We start from the raw sequence: 23,534 nt of genomic DNA, 5'->3' as shown, positions 1-23,534 counted from the left end.
ACCTCACAAAATCCCACAAACTTTTCCACACTTTAATATTTAGTCTATATTGCTAGACAGTGGTGGGTAGGGGAGAGCCAGCCCTGATACTGTAAGTTCAAGTGAAACAATGCTCACTTTTCATGTGAATTAAATGTAATTTGTGAAATCTGCATTATAGGACCTGTGCCATAGTCCAACCAAGTCAGCAAACCTTAGGTAACTTACTTCCTTTACGACCTTAATCAATGTCAGACTAACTTCACAAATCTAATAAAAGCCAATGATTTTTAAGAAGTCTGGTGACTCTGTAACTAATAACACTACCAATATCAGGCCTACATGCTGACCTTAATGCTTAAATTAATGGTAAACATACAAAAAATGCCCTGCAGGACATACAATGTTACATAAAACTATTCTAATTCATCACACAGAATGAATGTAAGCCCATGTATTTGCAGAGAGAGCTTTTGTCAGGGTAGTGGCTCTACAAAGGTTATGACTTTTTTTCCTGGACTTTCCGTGAAAAGGTGAATCTAAGTTCAGACTGGCAAGAAGACAAGGAGGACAGGGAGTTTTCACTGCAAGAAAGGTATGGTCTATACCTACCTTCTGAGATATTTAGCATGGACTAGACAATCACAAAAATTACCATGTTCCAAATCATGTGTTCAGGACAGTTTCTCACGGAACGGATAGGAGGTCTAGTTCTTTGATACACTGATCTGCACAGGAAAATTTGGGACATAACATAGGGCCCCTAGGACCTACAGAAGAGAAATACCATTTTGCCATGGGTTGAACACTGGCTGTGGATGACTGCTGGCAACTTTCACTCTGGTAGAAAGATTATGCAAGGACCTGTGTCCTGTACTGAGGGATTTAATTCTGGGTAGCTCTCAAATGGAATATATTAAACAAGCTGTTACTCAGTTAAAACTCATGATTAGCTTTTAATTTTCTTTTTTTCCTTCACATGTCAGAAGAACATTGTCTAAATCCCTCAGTGAGAGTTCATGTTAAAGAAGGAACTACATTTAATGACAGTTTAAGACTTTTGGAAAACAACTCAATAGAAAATAGCAAAATATGAATCACTACTTTAAACCTGTTAAAAATGTGTTAAGATTATGTACTCCACATTCTAGAATGACAATATTTTGTACACAGCGCTAAGCTTCAGAAATTACATTTAAATGAAAGACTTCTGCTGGGTGTTGGACATAAGCTACTGACATCACTCTGTTCCAGGTGATTAATTCAAGTCACTCACAATCACTTGAGTGGCATCTAGTTTTTACTTCTGTTATGATTGTTGAGCCAATGGTACTATGAGCTGGTATATATTTTGTTGCATGCGTCATCAGCAGAATTGCAGCTGGGTCTCACTGTAGAACTTTTATTAGAAAGATGATGTATGAAGCAGAAGGAACACAGCTTGACTTTCAGATACCAGACTGAGTTTGCTGCTCTAGCAGTTGGAGAAGTGGGAGAAAGGCTTTTGACATGCAAATTTTGTATCATTTTGGTACAAAGGCAAATGATGGATGATAAATACCATATCCCATTATATACACTTTACAGTTTGCAGACAGAACCACACTTTGATACGCACAACCAGGAGAAAAGGAGTCAAAGGGGGACTATGATAGGGACATAAATGTCTACAAATAATTAAGCAGCAAGAATCCCTGTTGTGTTATTGACAGTGGATGAAAATGGCATAATAAGGAGCAATAGCATGAAATTACTGCATAAAAGGAAACATTTAAATCAGACATTAGGGAAAAAAGACCCTTAACAATGAGAAAAATTAGGCAATGGAAGTACATATTTGTAGAGATACTTAAAACATCACCAGGTGTTCCAAATTGTGATTTCACTTGACAAGTAGTTATAGAAATTGCAGTTTCTTTACCCATTTTATCTGTTTGTTTAGTCACATTTACTGATTTTTAGTGACAACAACTTGTTTTTATACCATGCTGTTCTTGTCATGGGCACTGACAAGCAACAAAGTGAGAGAATAAGGTGAAGTTTACTGAGCTTCAGTTATAATAAAGAAAATTGGTGTTCTTTAGAATAAGTTGACACTGTCTTTTGGATTCCTGAAAGAAGATCTTGATTTTAGGACTAATTTTGAAGTAATAGAAGTAAGCATGTCACTTTACTTAGAATGCAAAATTCAGCCATATGGCTATTCTAAGCAGACACATAACTTTTTAAAAGTGTGCAGTAGTCACAGTGTGCAGTGAGAATGTAGGAGAATCAAGGACTGATGGGAGAAATAATATCTTTAATTAAACTGCTGATAGTGCTATAGACCCTCTTTTTATAATCCAGCCTGGTAGTAGCATTTAGGTCTTAGTCTCACTTTGCAAGTCACAGTGAACAATGGAAGGAACTCTAAAGATTGGAGTAGTATGAACATGCTGAAATATACAAATAACGGTGAAAGTTAACACCAGTTCATTTCTGCAAGAAACAATGAAGTTTGTATTCAAAAAGTTACTTTTGTGTGATGAACTGTGATTGTATTTTTTTTTACAAAAACATCATGTAGCATGGGGAACAACTCAGTTGTATTGCTAAGTTTTCATATGGGTAAGTAGAGGATGTTTGGTTTTGTGTTCTAGTCTTTGGTTGCTGTAGAAACAGTGTGTTTCACATTTGGGGAGTGTAAGGCCAAATTAAGGATAGATGGCAAGCTCTCTTAATGTTGGCCATAGGACAGGAGCCATCTGTAAGGCCTTCTCCTGGTAAATGTGCATCCCAAAATGCAAACAGTCCTCATACCAGGCATATTTTGCAAAAGATTACATGTGACTTTCTGCAGTAGTAAGTCTGGCAGCATGAGGGAAAAAATAATATAGGCTGCATTCCTGCTTCCTGGGTATTTGCTAGAAACAATATTCTTATGTGAAGTGGGAAGATATCTTCCAGAATTGGGCGGGTAAGTCTTCTGCTTATTAATGAGGATGTATTAGTCTTTATACTAAAATCTACCGGAAAACACTGTCTAATTTCTTCTCTTTATTTCTCACTCTTATTTTATTTATTTCTTCTATAAGGAAGTTTTCAGTTTACTTTTTGGAAATTCACAGTATTTTTGGCATCTGGAGTCTGCTGAGACTCCTGTCCATTCCCAATTTGTGCTAGGTTCTATTATGAACAGTCAATACTTGACGCTTACTTATGAATCACGAGAAATCTATTATACGTGGTATGCTACAGCCTTTAATGTTGTAGTATATTGCATGTGTTTAGCTTAGACTATTTTATTATTTAGCTTAGTTTATTTTAAGATCAATCAATACCACCTGCTGAATTTGGTACTGTTTCCAAGACATTCACTAGCACTGTGGCTAGGAAAATGAGTGCCTAATCACAATGTATAGTCTTTTCTATCACATAAAAGAATTCCAGTTAAAGCAGCTTATGTATGCTTTAAGAAATTAAATGTTAAAAGCATTTGAAGAGGATTCAAGGGTAGAATTATTGAAATTGTGAAATGATATCTAAAGGCCAATTTTATCTACTATATATTAAACTTGTTAAGGTTTTTAAACTTTCCTTTTAGGTCATCATTTTGCATTGGTTCATTAGCACCAGGGATGAACTCCCATAGCTTGCCACTTTTAAATCACAAACAAGCTCACTATTTATTTCAGTTCACTGTGAACAGTTTCTTGGTAAATGTAGTATTACAGGGATCCATGGTTGTTCTACCTTGATGACTCTTTACTGAATGTACTTATCCCTCAATAAGAGAGATCTGGCTGCCAGCCTGGAAAACTCCAGCTGTGTTCAGAGAGTCAGACAGGTGTTGGGGTATTTTTTTTTTTTCCCATTTCAAGCATTACTACTGGTAACGAAGAGTCCATTTGCTGAATTAAGCTCCCAGTGGCACCTCTGCAACCTCTGTTGTGCAGCTAGAACTCAATGGAACCAACCAAACTATTTCAATGATGTACTGGAAGCATTACCCTTCAGTTAACTCTAAACTATTTTGGCTCTGCAGGAGTAATAGGAATAAACTTTTGTCACGAATTAGATATGACTGGATACATATATAGATCAGATTTGTTGAGAAAGAAGGTGCAATTTTATCTTGTCACTTTCCAGAGCAGAGCAATGCGTTAAATAAGACCTGACAGAACACTGCTCTTTCTGGTGTCTGAGCGGACAACTTGATACATTACTGTGTAACATCACCATTTGCTTGCAGTTCTTCAGCCAGCTTCCAGTCCAGCTGGCTTGTTTCCAAGTCATTTTGAATTGCTTTTGGAGGATTGTGTAAGACATTCTGTCCAATAGTTTATTACTATAGAGATCTTGAGCCAGATCATCCTTTTAGAAGCTTTTTTCCCCTGTATTTGTCTATATTTCTGTAAGAGGGAGCAGCCATGAAGCCAATTTACAAAATCTTTAGAGGAGTTCTTCCAACAGAGTGAATAGTCTTATGGCAGACGGGGCTGTAAAGTTCCCATCCCCTTGTCATGTTTGTCGTCGTCTCCCTCTTACACCTGCTAGAAATACCAGTTTACTTACTTATTTGTTACAGTCTTGTTTTATAATACTGTCAAAAAGAATTAAAAATAATAAGGACAGTGAAATGTATTGTGGAGAACTTGTTCTCTTTTTAAACGTGCCCACTTGCTAGATGGTAGTGAGAGCTAGTGCGTAGGCTTTTGGGATTCAGACCTCAATTCTGTTTCTTTACCTGGAACTCTTTGCCAAGACTTTTCACCTTGTGCCTCAGTCTTCTCTTCCCTAAAATAAGGGTAATAAAAAGCATTCTTCCCGTGCAAGATGCACTAAAAGGTGCTTGCCAAGATTGTCCTTTTCGGGCTACTCTTATTGTAGAGGTTCATTAATATTTAAAAAAAAAAAAAAAAGCTCTTGTTTCTGTCCTAGCAAAGCTTCATCTTTACTTGTGTCCTTTTTCCTTAAGAGTAGCAGAAAAGAACCTATGGATTTGTCCAGCATTGAGCAAGTTCTGGTGTCGGGTTTTTTTTTTAGTGCTTTGGTGGGTCATTGTTCAGTAAGTTGACAATGTTTCTTGCATTGCTGAGAAAAGAAATAATAGACTGGATAATTTTTAGCTTTCTGTTTTTCTAAAAATGTAATGTCATAACTCTTACATTTCCATGTTTTCTACTTCCTGTTATTTCTAAAAGAATGAGTCAGAGAAATGGAAACATAGCTGCTGTGAATAATTTAAAAGTGGTCTGAGAATAGCTAACCATTACTTCTGGTGATGCTGCTTGTGATGGTTACACAATGATATCAAAAGAATTGTGGGAGACAGAAAAATGGAAAGGATGCATTAAGTCATGTAGTCATTTTTGGTATTGTAGGATTTTGCCTTACATTAGCTTTACTAATGGCTTTTCTGGCTACCTTTAAAAAGTTTGAGAAAATGGATTTCCAGTATTTCTTCAACATTATCCCTGTACCTTCTGTTTCCACTAAAAGATTTTTTAATTATTATTTCATTCTGTTACTTCTAAGGACTGTTCTTGCTGCTAAAGACCCTACAGGTTAAAACAGGGATCACTCCCTTTCCCCTTCATACAAGTAATTAAAAAAATCATACTTCATATTGCATAACAAAAATGCACTACAACATGCCTTCATAAAAAAAAAAAACAAACCAGCCTTACATATAAATGGGTGAACTTACTGAATAAATTCCATTACTTTTTTGCTTTCTTATCTATTCTGTCTGTGCTCCATCTTTCATACCAGTGGGGGTGAGTAGGATGCACAGCCCAGAGATTGGAGCTGTTGTCCAGCCAAACCATTTCTGTTTTCTTACGAAAGCAGGATGGCACCATGCTTGTCCCAAATATTCTCGAAGTAGTAAAAGCATAGGATACATTTACTTTTTTTTTTCTTTTTTTGTCTTCAGTAATGCTCAACAAATTGTGTAGCCCTGATTCAGTAAATGTTTGATACTGAGTCTGAAGATGGCACAGAATCCCATTTACCCGTTCATACCTGTTTTAGAAGGCCAACACCATAAAAAGCAATTAAAAATTAATTTATTCTAATTTTACCTCTGATTTCATTGTTTGGTGAAAAGAAATTTTGGGTTTGGCTTTGCCATAAACAAGCATGTGCTGCAGAACTGTAAAGATCAAATCTTATCAGGATGGGAGGATACCATTTTCCAGACTGAAATTTCAGAATGTAACTACCATCTCAAAACTAAGCTTTCCTGTTTGCTTTTCTCTTGTTAACACTGTTTTCATAAGAGATTTTAATCCTTACCTCAGACAGAGAAAAAGTCTGGAATTAGAGATATAAATGGCTTAGGGATAAATACAAGCAGTGGGTAATTTTTTCTGTGTTGCCTGCCAAAACAGAACAGTGGATATTTCCCATTTGGCTTCACTTTAATTAGCTGATTTCATTGTAACTACACAATTACCTATCTATTAGTATTGCTTAAGCCTTGTTAATTTTCAGGAAAAGTCTACCTGTGAAACTGAGCCCCTTCTTATGGCTCTACACTATTCAACTACAGGGATATAAACATGAAAGGACAGGCCAGAGTGAACCCGCACAGCTGTATGTTTGCAGAATGATGGAAAATGGATTTCGTGTTTGTCTGCAGGCTGACTTAACTTGCAGTAGCTGTCTACCTTCTGGTCCTCTGAGTACTGATAGCAGTCAAGAAGTGGCCTGGCCATTTCCTCATTCTTGAGCTGCACATTGACTGATGAAGCCCTACTTTATAATGTCTTCTGCACTGGCATATTTGACAAAAATAAATTCACTTCACTTGAGGTTTAAATTCCTCTAGTTTCATAAATTCCATGCTTCCACCCAAAGCTGTACTGATCTTTTATCAAAGCAGTTGGGCAGCCTCTCTGCTTCCTTTCTTCACAGTCTACTGAGTTTACATCTAATGGGCAAATATAAAACTGGGACTAATGCTTTGGAAATCCCTTTAAGTTTCACCTAGAGGCCAAGTAGTTACAATCCCCTCCAGTGATCTGTACTTTAACCTTAACAATTGCTGATTTTCCTCTAGTTTCTCTATTTATCTTTCTCTCAACTGTTTTCCTTATGGATACAAGTAATAGGTTCAAGTCTTTAAGAGAATTGGTCACTCGTCATTGCTGCTACATCTTTGAACAGGATGAAATCTACTTCAGGGAAAGACATAGTCACCTATCATTAAAGTTTTCTGACGTCGTCTCTACAGGAAACTACTTCTATTTGGTTTTGACTTCAGCAAGTTTCAATTATGTAAGTTAAAAGGTTTCCAGCTTGGATGTTCCTCTCTGATTTTGGGGATGTGAGAAGAGTGGGAGACAAGACAGGACAAAAGGTTTATCAAGCAGCTTCTAAAGTGGGCTCTTGCTTTTGCCTGTGTTGAGGGAGAAAAGGCAATCTGTTCCTTTGAAAGCACTCTTTTTTATACGTGGACTGGATATTTTCTCCTTTCTTTGGGAGATACCATTGGAATCTTAACATTCGTATGAATGTTTTCTGAAGTTGAAGTGTCTTTGCCCCAAAAACGCCACACAGAAAAGCCAGAGGAGAAAAAGCAAAAGTGATCCACGGCAGCTGGGCATGTGCACATGCCTCTAGCACTGTCTTCACGCAACGGGACCACAGGCTGCCAGGAAAGGGAAAGGGCCGAGCGGCAAAGGCTGCCTCTGCTCCGTGCTCTGCTCTTCCTGCAGAACAGCATTCCCAGGGGGCTTGCATCCCGCTATTCCCCAAACGCCTACCGCCTCTCCCTTCCTACGTCTCACCTTCGGGGACGTGGAGGGGCGGAGAAGGAGCGCCGGGGCACGCTCGTTTAGCGGCACCCCCCTCACAGGCGGTAACGGCAGCTGCCGTCGCCGCGAAGGCGAGAGCGCCCCCGCGCTGCCCCAAGGATGAGCGCGAGAGGCGCGGACGAGGGGTGGGGGGTGGGGCAGCGGTCGTGAGGCGTGAGAGAGGAGTGGGCCGGGTGCACCAATCGGAAAAACCCGCGCCCCCGCAGCCCGAGCGGGATTGGCTGAACGCTGCGGGCGCCGTGCACGAGGCATCTCTGAGGCGAAGCCTGTTCAGCAACCCAGAACGTTCTGGAACCTCTGAGAGGCAGCGGCAGGCGTGGTTCTTGCTGTGCTTTGGTTTCTCAAGGGCCTTTGGCAGGCTGGCCATCCAGCGCTGGTGTAATCATGCTTGTGTGTTTATTTGCCTTTGTTTTCTCTGCTTCGTGAATCCTGCACAGTTTTTCTCTCTCAGTAACAGTGGAATTGACTGAAAAGGCTTAGCCCTTTGGGTAACTACTGCTGTGGGGAGATGACTGCTACCTTTTCAACATACATGAAAAAAATGGTGAGAATTGTTGTTCCCACAGTTTTAGTTTCCTTGGTGTGACCGTACTCTGCTGTTGTGAGTGTTGGTTACCTCTTTTTCTAAAATCAGTCACACACTAGTGACAACCTCCAGCTCGTGTTGGTTAGTGCAAAGGGTAGGTAGGTACCTGTGCTGCAGCTTTGCCTGTGCCAGCTTGGTTGCTAATCCCTGGGGATGTCACATAATAGTGAAACTGTCAAGAAACTGAAGGAGTTTAGTCTCTTCCAAGGGGAAAAAAATACAAAGTTTATTATTTACTTTGTAAGATTACAAAACAAAGTGCTTAACAATGAAGAGTGTTAGTGTTTATCTCCCAAGCGCCTAGTTGCATTGTCACCAACCAGTTGTAGTTTGGTTTCCTGAAGAAATGAGTTGTTTGTCCTCCTTGGCTCTACCAGCGTGACTAAGTGCATGAGAGATGTTTTCTCAAAGTGATTTTTTTTTACATTTTGCCAGACTAAAGGAAATTCAACTCACATATAAATGTAGGCACTATTTGTTTCCATTCATGCAGGTTCACTAAATTTAGGTGCATGGGGCCACGTTAATTTCTATGGGTTTTTTCTAACTAGTGTTTTAAGAATGCTGAAACAACCTTTTTATATAAGCTCCAAGGTAACCAAAGTGTATGGTTTTATACAAAAATATAAGCCACATTCAGAGGGTTCAGTGGGTGTACTCCCTATTGCACAGCATATTAGAAAGCATAGGGCTATTTGGCAGTTCTGTACTGGACTTCAAGTCTGTCTCTATTGAATTCATGTTCATGGGTGGATTTCATGTAGGATGAAGTAGAGGTCGCTGTTTGAACCACTTACAGGAGCATCTGTGCTCCTTGTTCTGGGCTGGGCTCTGTATCTTCAGCCACCAGAACACATGGATTGACGACAATTCTGATAAATTCCTTAATGTTTAAACAGTCTTTTACATGTTGAGATGCTCTGTCCAGACAATAATTTTGTAATTAAAATTCTACCCATGCCAAAATTTCCATAGTTGATTCTACCAAGCATGTAGCCTCTTGTCCTCATTTGAGATTTATGAGGTCAAAGTTTCACCACTTTCAATGACTTGTTTTCAGTGCTGTGCTGTCAGTTTAATTTAAAGCAGGGTAAACTGATAAAACTGTAGATTGAGGGGTCACAGCAAAAAATAAATCAATAGCTTCAATATTCAAATAGTTTTCTTAATTCCCTAAAGCCTCTGTTTTCTATTCCTTTCTGTTTCCTCCTTTCTTTTAAAGGAAAACAGATTGTTTCTTATGTTTGTTAGTGTTACAGCTGGCAATTTAAGGAATGTAGAATTTGGCCAAAACTGACCACCTTGGAGTTCAGATCATTCACTAATGGCGAAAAAGGGTTCATGGCTGTTTGTAAAAGTAGCCTATCTGCTTCATTGGGGTGTTAAGTAACCACTGAGTGGTGAGACCAAGACATTTGGACTTTTGCCTCATTAGTGAACATTTACAGAGTAACTACACTATTAATATACATTGTGTATGTTTTTTTATTTCAAAACACTTTCAAATGTCATCTAAAATACTTGTGTTTTAGCTGGAGGAGGTAGGGAGGAATAGATTTTTGTTTCATATCCATGACAACTCCTTTTTTTTTTTTTTATTACTCCTTAAAAAGAGAATTTGCTACTCTTTAACCTCTTTTTAAAGAAGTTATTGAAACATGGATTCTTTGTTTTCTGTTTGAAATATTTTCTGCTTATTAAAACATTGAAGTAGCTCTTTCTTTTTAAACAGAGTAAAAAGAAAAAATGTTATAGAAGATGAAATACTTTAAAGCAGTATCTTTCTCATTTCAATTCAACAGCATTAAATATTTCAGTGCTTTGTAACTCCCAATATATTTATTTTTTATGCTAGGGAAGTGAGGCCTATCTCTTTTTAGAGAATCAGTTGTGAATTGTGGTTCATTTCTAACTTCTGATAAAATCCTGCTTTTTTTTTTTTTCCCCGAGATGCATGTCCCAGATATTAACTGCTCTGGATATACCTTCTTCATGTTCAACAGGTGAAACTTATATAGTGGCTCAGCCCTAGCGTTTATTTTATGGAAAGAAAGGAATGCTTCATTACATTTTTTTTTTCTTTTTTTTTTTCTTTGTGGGAGAATGGGGAATTACTATGTATTAGAAAATAAATAGATCAAAGGCTATGTTATATACAAGTGCCAAAACAAGGTTCTTTTTCATGTAGTCTCAAGAAAACAAAATATTGAATTAATCATAGTAATGCTTTTCAAGTAAGATTAGATTTTCATAAAATTTAGATAGAATGGACAATGTTTATATTATTACTAGGAATCACTTGCAGTGGTATGTATGTGAATTGGAAATAACCTGGGGCCACAGGAAGGCATGAACTTCAGCAGTGTCTTCAGGCTAACAAAGCTGCTCTAAGCTTGCCAGTTTTAGTGGTAAGCAGTCTTCGGATTGGCCTCAGAGGTTTAATTTTCATCAGCCTTGCCACATTTGCTGTGAAGAGTGAATCTACAGACATTGTTCATGCTTGCACTGCTCCATCTGTGGAAAAATGCAAATGACATCGGCTTAGGACCTGTTGAAGTGAATGACTGTATTCTAGAGAGTGACCTTTTATGTGCTATGCTGTATTTTTTTTCCTGAAGGGATAGATGTAGGGTCAAACAGATGATGCAGAATGTGTGCATTGAGAAAAGAAAAAATCCAAAATACTTCTGTTTAATAGCTTTCCCCCTTCTATCAGACAGGGAGTGGTTGGGGTGAGCTTATATATGTTAGAGGTTTTACTCTTACATGGGATTCTTTCATACGTTCAGTAATGTTCACATAATGAATCTGAGAAGGAATCCAAGTGATATGCTACAAAACCTTACTAAGATCGAGTAATCTTAAATGTTTGAGCTGAATGAATTGTTTTTTATATGTTCTGAAGAAATATTATTGGAACAGGTTATTATTTTTATTTTATTTTATTTTTTTACTTTATCTGGAGGGGGCCCTCATTCCTTGCTTTTCCTTTACGTTTTCCTATTTCTTTTGTGTTCTTCCCAAAAAATTTTTGTAAGATGTTGTAAACTTTTTCAACGCTATGAGAGAAAATACTTTTAAAAAAAGTGAAAGATTGTGACATAAATATTTAAATTTTGTTTAATTTTTCTTTTGTTCTGTGTTAGACTATGTTCATTTGAAGTGTCTGCTGACAGGAACGTCCTGGAGGAAACGAGAGGTTGTCTGCTGAGGGAGCTGCTGAGCAGGCACTCTCAAGAAATGGAAGCTTCAAGAGGCTGCAGGGTGTGGTAGGAATGGTGCCACTGGAGCTTTCCATGCAGAGAGGGAGACCCAGGCAGCCAGGCCAAAGACACCTCAAGAGGAACTTCCTGCGGACCCAGAGGGTAACAGGCAAAGCTTGCTACAGTCGAGGAAGTTGTTGAATCAGCATCACCAAGCCAGAAGAGAGGACCTGCCTGCAGGGATGCAGCAGGTAAGGAATTTTAATAATGTTCATTTCCTAGCTAGAATAGGATAGAGTCACAGTTGCTTTACAATTTTATGAAACTGGACTGGAAGCTTCACTGTCCTTTCTATTGAATCAGTAGTTTTGGAGTCCAAATTACTGTTTTTAATTTCTAGGCTCATCTTTGAGAGACTCCAGAGTTAAGCGTGACTTTTTCTGATAGAGTGATTCCCCCTACCCCCGTTAATGAGCTAATGTAATAGCTGTTTATTTTTACCTGAGGGCATTTGATAGGTCAAATGAAGTATATTCAGCTCTAGAGTGAAAGCCTTGTAAATGTTTATTTTTCTTATGCCTATTATTTTAATGGTAGATGTAGTAGCATGTTTTGTGTTTCTACAATATGGGCTCTCTGGTATGTTCTGATAAAAAATTTGCTTTTGATTATGAGTTTGGTAAAATGGGGAGGAGGTGGCATTTGAATTTTAGAGAGTGGTAATGGAAGAAATACTGTACTGAAAAAATTCTTCTGTGCTGATTGGTTGGCTTTGTAAAAAAATGTGTTCTGATTGTGGAGAGGAATGTTCTTGTTAGCAGAAGTAATCCTTTTTTAGGTTATTGATGTAGGAGTGGTGAACTTGCCTCTGCGTAAATGCAGTGGACTTTGAGGACTTGACTGTTATCATTGGAGTTTTTTAGAAGTGTTTTCATTGTTTCTGAATTAATAAAGTACATGTGCCAATATGTATAATTTATAAGGGAGTCTAGTATTAGCTAGGAGATACTGCCTAGTTTGACCTAATCCCAGGTTCAAAATGGATTTTAGTACTTAAAACTGTAGATTCCATGTTGCGTGAACAGGTTGTATAGTTCACGCTCCTAGCAATGAAAAAACATATGTTATGGAAGCTTGGTTTGTTGAAAGTCATGTATGTGTTTGTATACTTTGTGCCTACCTTTGCCATTGAGAAGGTCAGTGGAAGAAGAAAGTTGATGGCTATCCATATGTTGAAACCAATTTCTAAGAAAATGCTGGTTACCATTGTGTTGTTTTGGAAATGTCCTAATCTGAGAAACAAAGGTTTGGTTTTCTTCAGTCAAGTAACCTGATCTTAGTGTATCGGTTGTGAATGAAGTTTACTTAATTTTGCTTGGTAACTTTGTGACAGACATAGTTTGGGAAAATGGAATAACACTGACAAGGCGATATGTTATGGCAAGAGAATCTGATTTAGTAACTACACAATTTACATATTATATCAATTATGATTTGGGTTTTTTTTAGTGCTCTCTTGAGACTGCACTTCACTGCAGTACTATCCTATTTAAAGTGCAGGGAAGGTTTGTTGTGTAGAATTCACAGTGTGAACTACATTCTCTTTCCAAATTCATCTTACTATTGTGATGCTTTTAGATTGAGATCTGGATTTCAGTTTTGTGAATTACATCCCTTGTTGCAAGAAAATCAGTTTGGTTAAAGATCATATTTCTCAGGAAAAAATATCTAGAATGCAGTCTTCAAACACAGAGGCAGGTCTGCCTCGATGTGTTTTGTTATCAATAGGGAGGGTGCTGACTTTTAGTACTTTTTATTTACAGAACAATAATTCTCTGGTGTCTTAAAATGAAAATGGGACTTTTCTGTAACAATGTCTGTAACCACAATACCATTTAAAGAAGTTTCTTTCACAACGTGAAACCTGAGCTGGCTAAAAATATCTACTAGTCGCTCTTGATAGTGTGATATCTGATGTGTGCCATTCATGAATAGTAGCTCTGTTGAAACTGATTTGTTGGGAGAAAAGGTACTATTAAGTATTCAGAAGGAAAAAAACCCACCCAAAACTTCAGGTCAAGGCCTCTTCTGCACGATATGTGTGAGTTCCCCTATTTTGGGGTATCTAGAATAAAATACATTGTTGCAGTGCAAATGCAGAAATTTAGGAGTACTATAATGCATTACAAACATTCTTTTTATTTGTTTTTAAATTTTCATTTAATGAGAGAGATTTTTTAGGCAGATATACATATCACTTTTATAAAAAGGTGGGGGAAATTGTACCTTTAAGAACAGATTGCTTTCAAGGAATTCCTGTATGATCAATATACCATATGTTTCTTACACCAGTGAACAACTTGCTTAAAGAAATAGAGAAACCATTTAAATAAATAAATAAACCAACTTTGAGCAACAGTTACTTCCAGTTTGGGCTTTTTGCTATACATTTTGTGAACCAGATTCATTGGAAAAGAATTTCGTTCATTTAAGGAACAGTTATCATGACTGTTAATATTTGAGTAATTTAAAGATTAAAAAAATGCCAACACGATATAATATTTTAAAAGTTTTTGTCCCCATCAATACTGTGAATGAATTCCACAAGTAGCTGATCTTTTCTTTCCAGACCTGTTGTACAAGGAGTGTCTAAAGTTTTTGGGTATTTGTATAGTGAGCAGTATTTCTAGCTAAACTGATAGACATTCAGGAATCCAGTTCACATCTTTAGACTGAGCAAAGAACTCTATGCTTTCTGAATTTGTAAAATCTATTGTGCACATGTTGCAAAACAAAATGCATGGGACATGTTGGACTTAATGCTTATGTACCTATAATTGGTGTAGCAAATAATTTGCATCAAGCAAAGTGCATATGCATGTGTTTCTTTCCAGCAGATGTGCTGCTGCAAAAGTATGGAAGTCTGTGCCAAGAGAGAAATCTTGCATTTAATTAAAATGTTTTCCTGTTTTTTACTGGCATTCCAACTAAACCTAGTCAGAATGTGAGATATCAAGGGTGGTAGCATAAATGTTTATAAGCTTGTTCAATTTTTGACACCTGAGAACTGTAGACTAGAATTTACACACAGTTTAAATTAAATTTTACAGCAGATCTAGCCATATTAAATTCTGCTTCCATATTACATAAGGAGAGGCTGTGTGATCTATACTTTATATCTGTAATTGGTTGTGTGATGCATTTGAATCATTAGGATTCAAAGACCTGATCTTAAATATTCTTCACATATCTGTATTTGGTGCAGGGGGAGGAAGGGAAAACTTTGTTTTCAAAACCTCTGAAGTTCTTGAAGTGCAAAATGTTTTCTTTAGGTCAATTGATTATTGACATCAGATATTCCCATTTCTCAGATGGTGAACTGAAACAAGGCCTGCTTGGTGAGAACAAAGGCTGTTCTATTACAGTGGATGATTAGACTTGCAAACCTAATTATCCCCTTTGGGACTCAGCACAGACCTAATACAGCTTGGATTATGGAGGCAGGTTCTTACTTTCAACTTTGTTCAATAGATTTCTGACAAGTCTGGTCTTACAAATGATTAAATTTCAGTACAATGATTAGAGAGCTTTCTGCAAAGGAATCACTGGATTTTTGGGAGGTTGGAATGGAACAACTCTTCTGTTTCACTTTAAAGTTTGGGGTTTTTTCCCCCTATTGTTTTTGTTCAAGGAAAAAAGTAGGGTTTTTTTTCAAGTAGAGCTGTCCTTCAGGTCTGATGTATGAGGAGTGAGTGATGCACTGGGTGTCTACCACCTGTGTAAGGTTTATGTTTGCAAAATCAAATTGTGATAAATAAGTGATAACTGGTCACTAGGCAATATTATTGCCACATCTAGTTTTAGCTTGGTGAGCTGATGAATGGAGGTAAGGTGATTTGGGTAGTCACAGTCCCTGTGGTGCATAGACAGACTGCATGACCTTCAGACAAATGCATACCTGCTTAGTGTCTCCCCAAGCCTGTCAGTGAAGATGTAACAGGTTGTAGGTAGGCTCTGGAGCTTCAGTGATAAAATCAGTTGATCCAGCTTTAGGTGTTTGCATTAGTTGATTGTTACTGAAGCTTCTAAAGCATGAAAGCATACTTAATTTCCCAGAGGAGGACAATAAAAAGAGAATTTTATTGAAATCTAAATCCTAAGCCTCAAAAACTTACTCCTGGAGTTATTACCAGTGTAAACATCAGTCCTCATTCCAGTCTGTACTTACCACTGAATTTGTATTTTTATAACCCTAAGTCAGCCTACATATCAAAACACATCTGTCCATCCCTTGTAATATACTCAGCACTTATGTTACCGCATTCTAGTAATGAAGGTAAGAATACTTGCAAATAATCCTGCAAGCACTGATACTAGAAGAGTTGTAAGGGTGTGTCTTGCAGAATTGCCAGATACCTAATTATGAGCACCCTTGTACAGGAGCTTTTCTTGTGGGGGTCTCTTACGTAAATTTTCTTGTATCCTTTTGTCCCTTAAGAGTTTTAATAATCTGTTATCCTATCCTATTTTCTGTGAAACTTAAATGACTGTCATTTATTTGAGACTGCCATCTAAAAACAAAACAAAACAAAAAAAACCCCAACAAACCAAAAAAAAGAAATTGGCTTATAGATTAAGAAGTGATTGGGAAGAAGATTTGGGGTTTTTTAAGCCTACTTTCTGTATGAGACTAGGCTAAAGTATCTTCCCCTAAATATGTGATGTTCTCAGTCTAAGCCCTACAGCCTTACAAACAGCTCTTAGGCAGGCAGACACAATTTTTTGTTGCCTGTAAATAAATTATTCAGGTAATAATTTACTGAACAGTAAGAATGCACTATACATCAAACATTAAAAAAATTAAGTTAAATCATCATACATTAATAATGCTGCTGCTTAGTTAAGATCTCTTTTACTGTAGTTTGGCATAGTCAAGCATCCAATGAACAGTACGGTAATTCTGAAAGTTATAAATATGTAGTCTGGACAAAAATACTGGCTTGTACTCTGTATTGTATCATGTATTGAAATTATGTGCTGTTAGGGAAATAAACTTCCTACCAAAACCATATGTAGTTCTTATTACACTGTTCTTGATATCTTTTTATTGGTTGATGGGGTTGTCAGAAATGAGTGACTTGTGAAAGGGCTTTATGCACAAAAGCATGTAAAGGAAAGGATGCTGGGACCCTTAGGACTTAGTGGCTTCTAAAAAAACCCACCAAAACAACCCCCCCCCCCCCCCAAAAAAAAAAACAACCCCAAAACAAAACCAACAACCAAGCAACAGCAAACCAAACCTACAAGCAACACAAAACCCCCAACCCAGCTAACCATTATTTTTCTTTCATGGAGAGTCCTGGGTGACCTCTTGTGTGTATCCTCAATCGCTGTTTGGTGTCCATCCACATCAGATGTCTTGAGAATTCTTACCTTTGCATAGCAGTCTCGTGTAACTCATCTGCAGAACAAAAGTATCACCCACTTTTATGTATTCCAAATGGTTTGTTTAACTAGCTCATATACTACATACCTCCTTCTGACCAAGTCATGGTTCTTTTTCCAGCTCTAGATAAAGTGTCACAGAAAAACAGACTTTGCTCAGTTTTAGATATTTTACAATGTTAGTGTGGAAGGAAAGGAAAGAGAGTTCTAATGGGTGTGTGGAGGAACCTTTTGTATACTCCATGCTTCCTTCATTGGCTGGGTTTTTTTGGTATATTTTTTTTCTAGCTTACTAGTCTGTACTAATATTTTTGTCCATTTAATGTAAGAATCACAGTTCTAAACCTTTTTCTTCATCTCTCTGAATCCCTCCCCAATTTACCTCTTCACACATCTTCATGCAGAGGTAAAATGCAGAAGATAAGTTTCTTGTGTAATGTTAAACAGTTAATGCTTTCTCCTCAGGCATTTCTAAAAGTACTATGCCATTGCCTCCAGTGATAGGAAAAAAAAATCCTGTTGAAACAGAGAATTAACAAAAATCCACCTGAATTTAAAAAATGTGTACTTTTTTCTTGGAGTGTTCACAACTTGGTTAACATTAATCCCTTAGAAGATGATCTTAGTAATGTAGGAAGCTATGGAAAAATGTGGTACTTTTACCACAATTCAAATGTTGTAAAGGAGTCTATTTTATGGGTATTTCTGTGATATTTGGATGTGTCTGAATGAATTTCATGTTACTGTGTCCATTTTTGTAGGGATACATGGTAATATTTAAAGTGATATATAGCAAGTATTATGTGTTTGTGAAGTTTGGATGCCTTTGTAAAATACGGATAAATTGCTGGCAATAGGATTCTTAATTTAAGATTGATAGTTGAGGTTACAAATGAGGACAGAAATCTTAAATTCATGATGTATTCAGATCCACACTTGTAAATAAGAGAAACCAGCATTACTATATTTCAGACTTTCTTGAAACATGGCTTAACGTTAGGGTTGACAGGTCGGGAGTTTCTGTCTAGGAAAGATTCTTTCTGCCGTATGCATAACCACTTAGTGTGCATTTAGTAGGTTTAGATTCTATAGTAACATAAGTACAGATTAAATAAACTTTTTTTTTTTTTTTAATAAATAGCTCATTAAAACATATTCATTGGTTAGTTTGTCATTTTCTTTGTGTTACTAAGGTAATTGTCTTTTTCCTGAAGGGCAAAATATTGATTGTCAATGCAATCTAAGATTTAAATAAATAAATAAATAAATTCTTGACTGTCTGTAGATTAACTCGATCTACTTTCTTGGGAATTTTTAAGCAAGCACTAGAATAAAAGGTTTGAAAACAGTGTATGAAACAACTTCAGTTATAGCAAGGTCTTGGGAGAGTATAAGATGTAAATTGAGTAGCTGATTGTAGGGAATCAAAGTAGAAAGTAATAGTTTGATAATGTTATGGTAATTATCACCTTAGATATAGGGTTCAATTTTTATTTCAAAATGTTTTAAAGATGAGGGTTGTCATATTCTTGTGTGCCATGTTGCACTGCAGTACATAGTGGGACAACTTCAATGTATTTGAAACTTCAAATTATAACATCGATTTCTTTGTGTCTGTCTGAACAATCCACATCTCCAGTACTGGGAGAGTTTGGCTGAGTATCTCATAGCAACAGTCTGTTAAGAATCTCCATTCAGTGATACACTGTGATTTGGATCAGGCTTGTTACTGAAAGCAGAAAGTTAAGTTAAAAAAAAATAAGAGCAACTTAAAGCTTCCACAATATTTATTATAAGTAACACAGAAATAGTTTGAATTCTGAATACATTTGTAGCATTTTTTCAATAGCATTTAAATTGTTTCCTAGCATACTTTTTAGGCTCCAAGAATACTTTAAAAAAAAAAAAAAAAGCTGGGGGTGGGGGAAACCTTGACATCTAAAACGTTTGCAGCCCTGTTGTGAATACAGGTACACCTACTCTTTACATTTTGAAAGCAGCATGCAGAACTTTTTCTTGTATGCGTCCACTCTTAGTTGGAAGGTAATGGGAGTCCAACAGCTAAATTACCGTGCCAGTCTTTTGAAGTATGTTTGGTTTCCTGTGTTTGTTTGGAGAGTCACTTTCTGTAGCTTCTCTGACTTTCTTATCATAGAACTTTGTTTTATCGAAAATATGAGAACAGATTAAAACTTGCCAAAGTTTTGGCAGATTTAGAGTTCTGTTTTGAGCCTGTCACCTGTTGAGTTATAAGCTTTTGCTATGTTTTAGCAGTCTAAAAACTGTTATGGTGGTTAGTTCATCTCAGAATTTGAGCCTTGGTTGCTTAGTATTTAGATACAATCCTGCTATATGAAAAAAAATAAATTTAATAGGGATCTCTCCAGGTAAGCATTGTGAGAAACATTTGTTTAATATAATTTCATATATGATCAGAATATTATAAAGTGCTGACCAAATACATTCAATCCAGGGACATTTCTGCACAGATGATTTAGTACTCTGTGTAAGAGAATGTATTAACTGCAACAATGTCTGTTTAGTCAGAGACTGGAGATAAAGCTTTGGAACTCTTTAACTTTTGTTCTTTGAAAGAAATGCCAAAGACTGCCAATTTCTGAAGATGCTTTTTTGGGAATAAAACGAAAAAAGGTATTCCTGCTTACATGCCTAGTACAGATGCTAGATATGATAAATAAGGCAGGCATCTTATTTGTGGCTCACTCACTTTTTTAAAAAGACTATATACTATAAATATACATATATATTCAATGATCAATAAATAAACCCCCCCCCCCATCCTGTTATTATTCAGTTTTTCAAATCTAATTACATCAAATACAGAGGTAAATTACCTCAGTGTTTAGCAGTTACCAATATTAGATGTTATAACTGGTTTGAGATGAGAATAGAGCTGATGACTGCAGTATGAATCTCTTTTAATAGAGTTAAGGGAAACAAAACACTTAAAAAAAAAAAAAAAAGATAAAATACAGAGCAAACTATTATTTCTCTGCTATGGTCCTGGAAAGGCCATGTGGCATGTGCACCAGGTATCTTAATTCAGATGAGTATTTTACTTAGGAAAGGGGGAAAGGTAGCCAAATTATTGCAAAATTCCACATTAGTGAGAAAATTTCCCTGTCTCTGTACAAGATAAAAGTACAAAGTTGTTTGCCTTCCACTTGCTGGTAATGATCTGATGAGTGAAATTTAAAGTTGATTCTTTCAGAGAATGAACATTTTCAAATAATTTTTGAAGGCCTGTATAGGATGGAACTTTGCTATTGGCGTGATGGTCTAAGGAAGTAGAGGAGACCAAGACTTGTAATAATTTTTATTGGACCAGGTGTTAGAGTTGGAAAAGCTAGATGAGTTTTAAAGCACATAAACCCTTCTCACAGTCTGAAATAGAGATAGCAGGTTTCAAAGCTAAATACAAGCAGAGAGGTATTGCCAAGTTTGCCTTAGCTTTACAGAAAATTTTTCATATGTGAGATGAAGTTAAATAAGATCTCCGTTATATGGTAGCCTTGATACTCAAATACACAGCAAGAGACTTGAGTCCAGAGCTTATATGGGCTACATTTGTTTTGTCAGAAGAAACAAAAAATGTTTAATTTTTGTTTTGATGTGGAGCAAGAAAAATGTGTGCAGGGATGTTTTTCAGACTCTTCCAATTAATAGTCATGTTATACAAATTCTCAGGAGGAAAAATAACATAACTAAAACTAAAATAATATGTATTGAATCAGCTTCTGTAAAATTGTTTAATGTTTGTAATTGGTCTTGTGTTTTTGTTACTGGTAAGGTATCAGACTACATTTCTTGTTTGAGGTCAGAATGAATACCTTTATACTGTAGAAAGATTTTTTGAAAATATACACATATTTGGTGAAGTATCTTTCAAACCAGTTCTTAATTATAATTTCAGTTTTCTTAATCTATCAATTCAGTGCTCCTTAGGAAATGACAGGACTTAAAAATAAATTACTTATAAAATCAAGCACTCAGTTGTTTATCATAAGATACTTCCTCTGAAATGCAAAGGTAGTAGAAATTTAAAAATAAAAATAAAGGGAAAATAAAAAAACCAGCAGTGATTTCCTTTCCAGGTACATAACAAACAGGATGGTCTTGATCTTCTATGTGGCAGATTCTCATTGTGTTGAACGTACAGTACTGTGAGGTCAAACTCATGCTTGGCAAGTGTTTAAATCATGGTTTAAGAGAACATTGAGAAGACTTCCTTGAATACTTCATTCAAGCAAGGACAGAACTGCAGTATTCATCTTCTCCGCACTGTGGTTCACTTAAAAATTTTGCACTTTGTGCCTGTGTAGAATCATGTTGATGTCAGTGGACTTTCTGTGGTAAACCATGCAGATTTGAGACTAGATTAAAGAACAGGTATCTGGCTCTGATTCAGAAAGCCTGTCTTTGACTGAAGTCCTGTGTCTACTGCTACTGCTGTCTAATGTTTGGCTTCAGAAACATCTAGTCAGTTGTAATAGTAGCCTAACTTCCAACGTATCTGGTAAGAATCAGCTTTTCCGTCAATCAGGTAAAGATGTGGAGACTTTGGGCAAAATGTTCAGCAGTGCGTCTTTTGATGGATCTGCTTATCTATGCCAATGGAGGTTTTCCATATTCTCTTCAGTGAAGAGAATTTGATGAAATTCTCAAAAATTGTTAGTGTGGCGGCTGAAGCCTTGATTCTGGGATTTTACTAATTTAGGTTGATATCCATTCCCATATAGGAAACAGTTCTACTGTTGAATTTAGTAAATTTCTATGTAGGTAGACTTGTCAGAGTCTTGCCAGTTTTTAACTTTTGTAGCTATCTGGTCATTTTGCCAGAGGTGTTCAAAAGCTCAGAACGTTCAGTTTCTGTTGGAGATACTTTACCCCCAGTTACAGGCACTCTGTGTCTTTGAAAACTACTTGGTTGCTTCCTTCCTTAGTTGCATATAAAACATTCCACAGATGATGTACTGCCTAATTTCAGTGTTCGTGAGCCAGATTGGAACCCACCTGTTTAAAAGTTGGCCAACTCTTAGGATGTTAGCAATATTTTCTAAATAATTGTAGTAGTTAAACTGCAGTACAATGTAATTAACTGGAAATGTCATTTTATAGCATACAATCTAATGCACAGGCAAAGCTCACTTTCTGAGAGGAGCAGAGAGCATGAAATGCAGAGCTATTTAATTCAGTAGGAAAGGTTTACAGCCCTCCCATTTTGAAATACAGAACAAAACTGTATTGTTGGAACGGTAATACACAATACTTCTTAAAGCCAGAGGTGTCTAACCTTCTTTAAATGTTCTTCAGAAGCAATCAGATGGCAAATACACATTTTCACAAAATCAGTTTCTTCCACAAAGCAAGCAAGCTCTATAAAGCTGCTAAGCCTTATAAAATCTGTTATTACTTGTGTCCTTTATACTCTAGGTGTTCTAGCTTTTAAAGTGATATTATCAGTTTAATTAAAAGCTTATCAAAGTCTACCTCTCACACAGAAGCAATTCAGAAATTCAAAACACAAACATCTTACCGTGTAAATTAGATGCTAGAAATCATATCAAACTTCAGGTATGTTAATTATTAAAAAAAAAAAAAAATCCCCAATGTATTTAATGAGCTAGATAATCAGAATACCTTGTTGTTAGAGCTGAAAATGTCTTTGACCTCTGAGGGAGTGGAAGCAAGTAATCCCTTTGGTGCAAGTAAGCTTTGATTTTTATACTTAAGCATGTCTAGTAACCTAAGTCTTTTTCATAGAAGGTGATATTAATTATGGGCTAACATGATGGAAAAGTCACTGAAGCCTGAAGAAGCATTCATCAACAGTTAGAAGACTTTGGATCAGGTTCTTTGTAAGGCCTGAGCTCCGTAGCTCCAGATCTTGTAAAAGAACATACTTTTCCTCTGAGGATTATTCTTCTATTTAAAGTAGACACCAGAAATAACAGATATTTTTTTCCTATGAAGGTAATTGATGAAAACTGAGAGTTTCTTGTGTCTATACTACTTTTGTTCCTTTATTAAGGAACTCAGTTATGACTGAATTTTAAAAGTAACAGTTCTTACTGGTTTTTAATTTTGTTGAAGAACTTGTATCTGTTGGATGTATGCTGCAGTATGGGCTGATACATCAGACTGGAAGGTCTTTCCCAGTTCTGGAATGGACTCTGTACTGTCAGCAGAACAGAGTTAGGCAGGCGTTTTATTAATAGGTGATCAGTAACTCTGTTGTTTTCTAGAAGTCTGTTTAGGATAAGACTATCACTGTTACATGGTGCTACCATGTCTCAGTGGATGTTAGGGTGAAAAGTGCACCCGTACTGTGAATTCTGGCATTCCAAACAAGATAGCAGTCCCTCAGCAAGTATCTGAAAATGTCTTCTAGGGTCACTATGGCACAAGGTAGAACCTTACAGCAAGCTGAAATCGAATGGGAAAAATAGTTCTGTGTGTAACTTGTTATACATGTAAAATCAGTTTTTAAGCTTTGCA

General features: G+C 36.6%; 1 long non-coding RNA gene across 1 annotated transcript in view; it reads left to right on the top strand.

Annotated features, from left to right (window-relative positions):
- Window positions 1–10,991: 10,991 nt before the first annotated feature.
- Window positions 10,992–23,534, top strand: part of LOC142603720 (uncharacterized) — a 120,431-nt gene continuing 107,888 nt past the window's right edge. Inside the window, exons 1-2 of the long non-coding RNA XR_012837608.1 lie at window positions 10,992–11,289; window positions 11,514–11,821. This is a non-coding gene — a long non-coding RNA (uncharacterized LOC142603720). The remainder of the gene's footprint in view (window positions 11,290–11,513; window positions 11,822–23,534) is intronic.

This window comes from Balearica regulorum, chromosome 13 (assembly GCF_011004875.1).
Source record: "Balearica regulorum gibbericeps isolate bBalReg1 chromosome 13, bBalReg1.pri, whole genome shotgun sequence".
Lineage (NCBI taxonomy): Eukaryota > Metazoa > Chordata > Aves > Gruiformes > Gruidae > Balearica > Balearica regulorum.
This window is presented reverse-complemented; position numbering and strand designations above follow the sequence as displayed.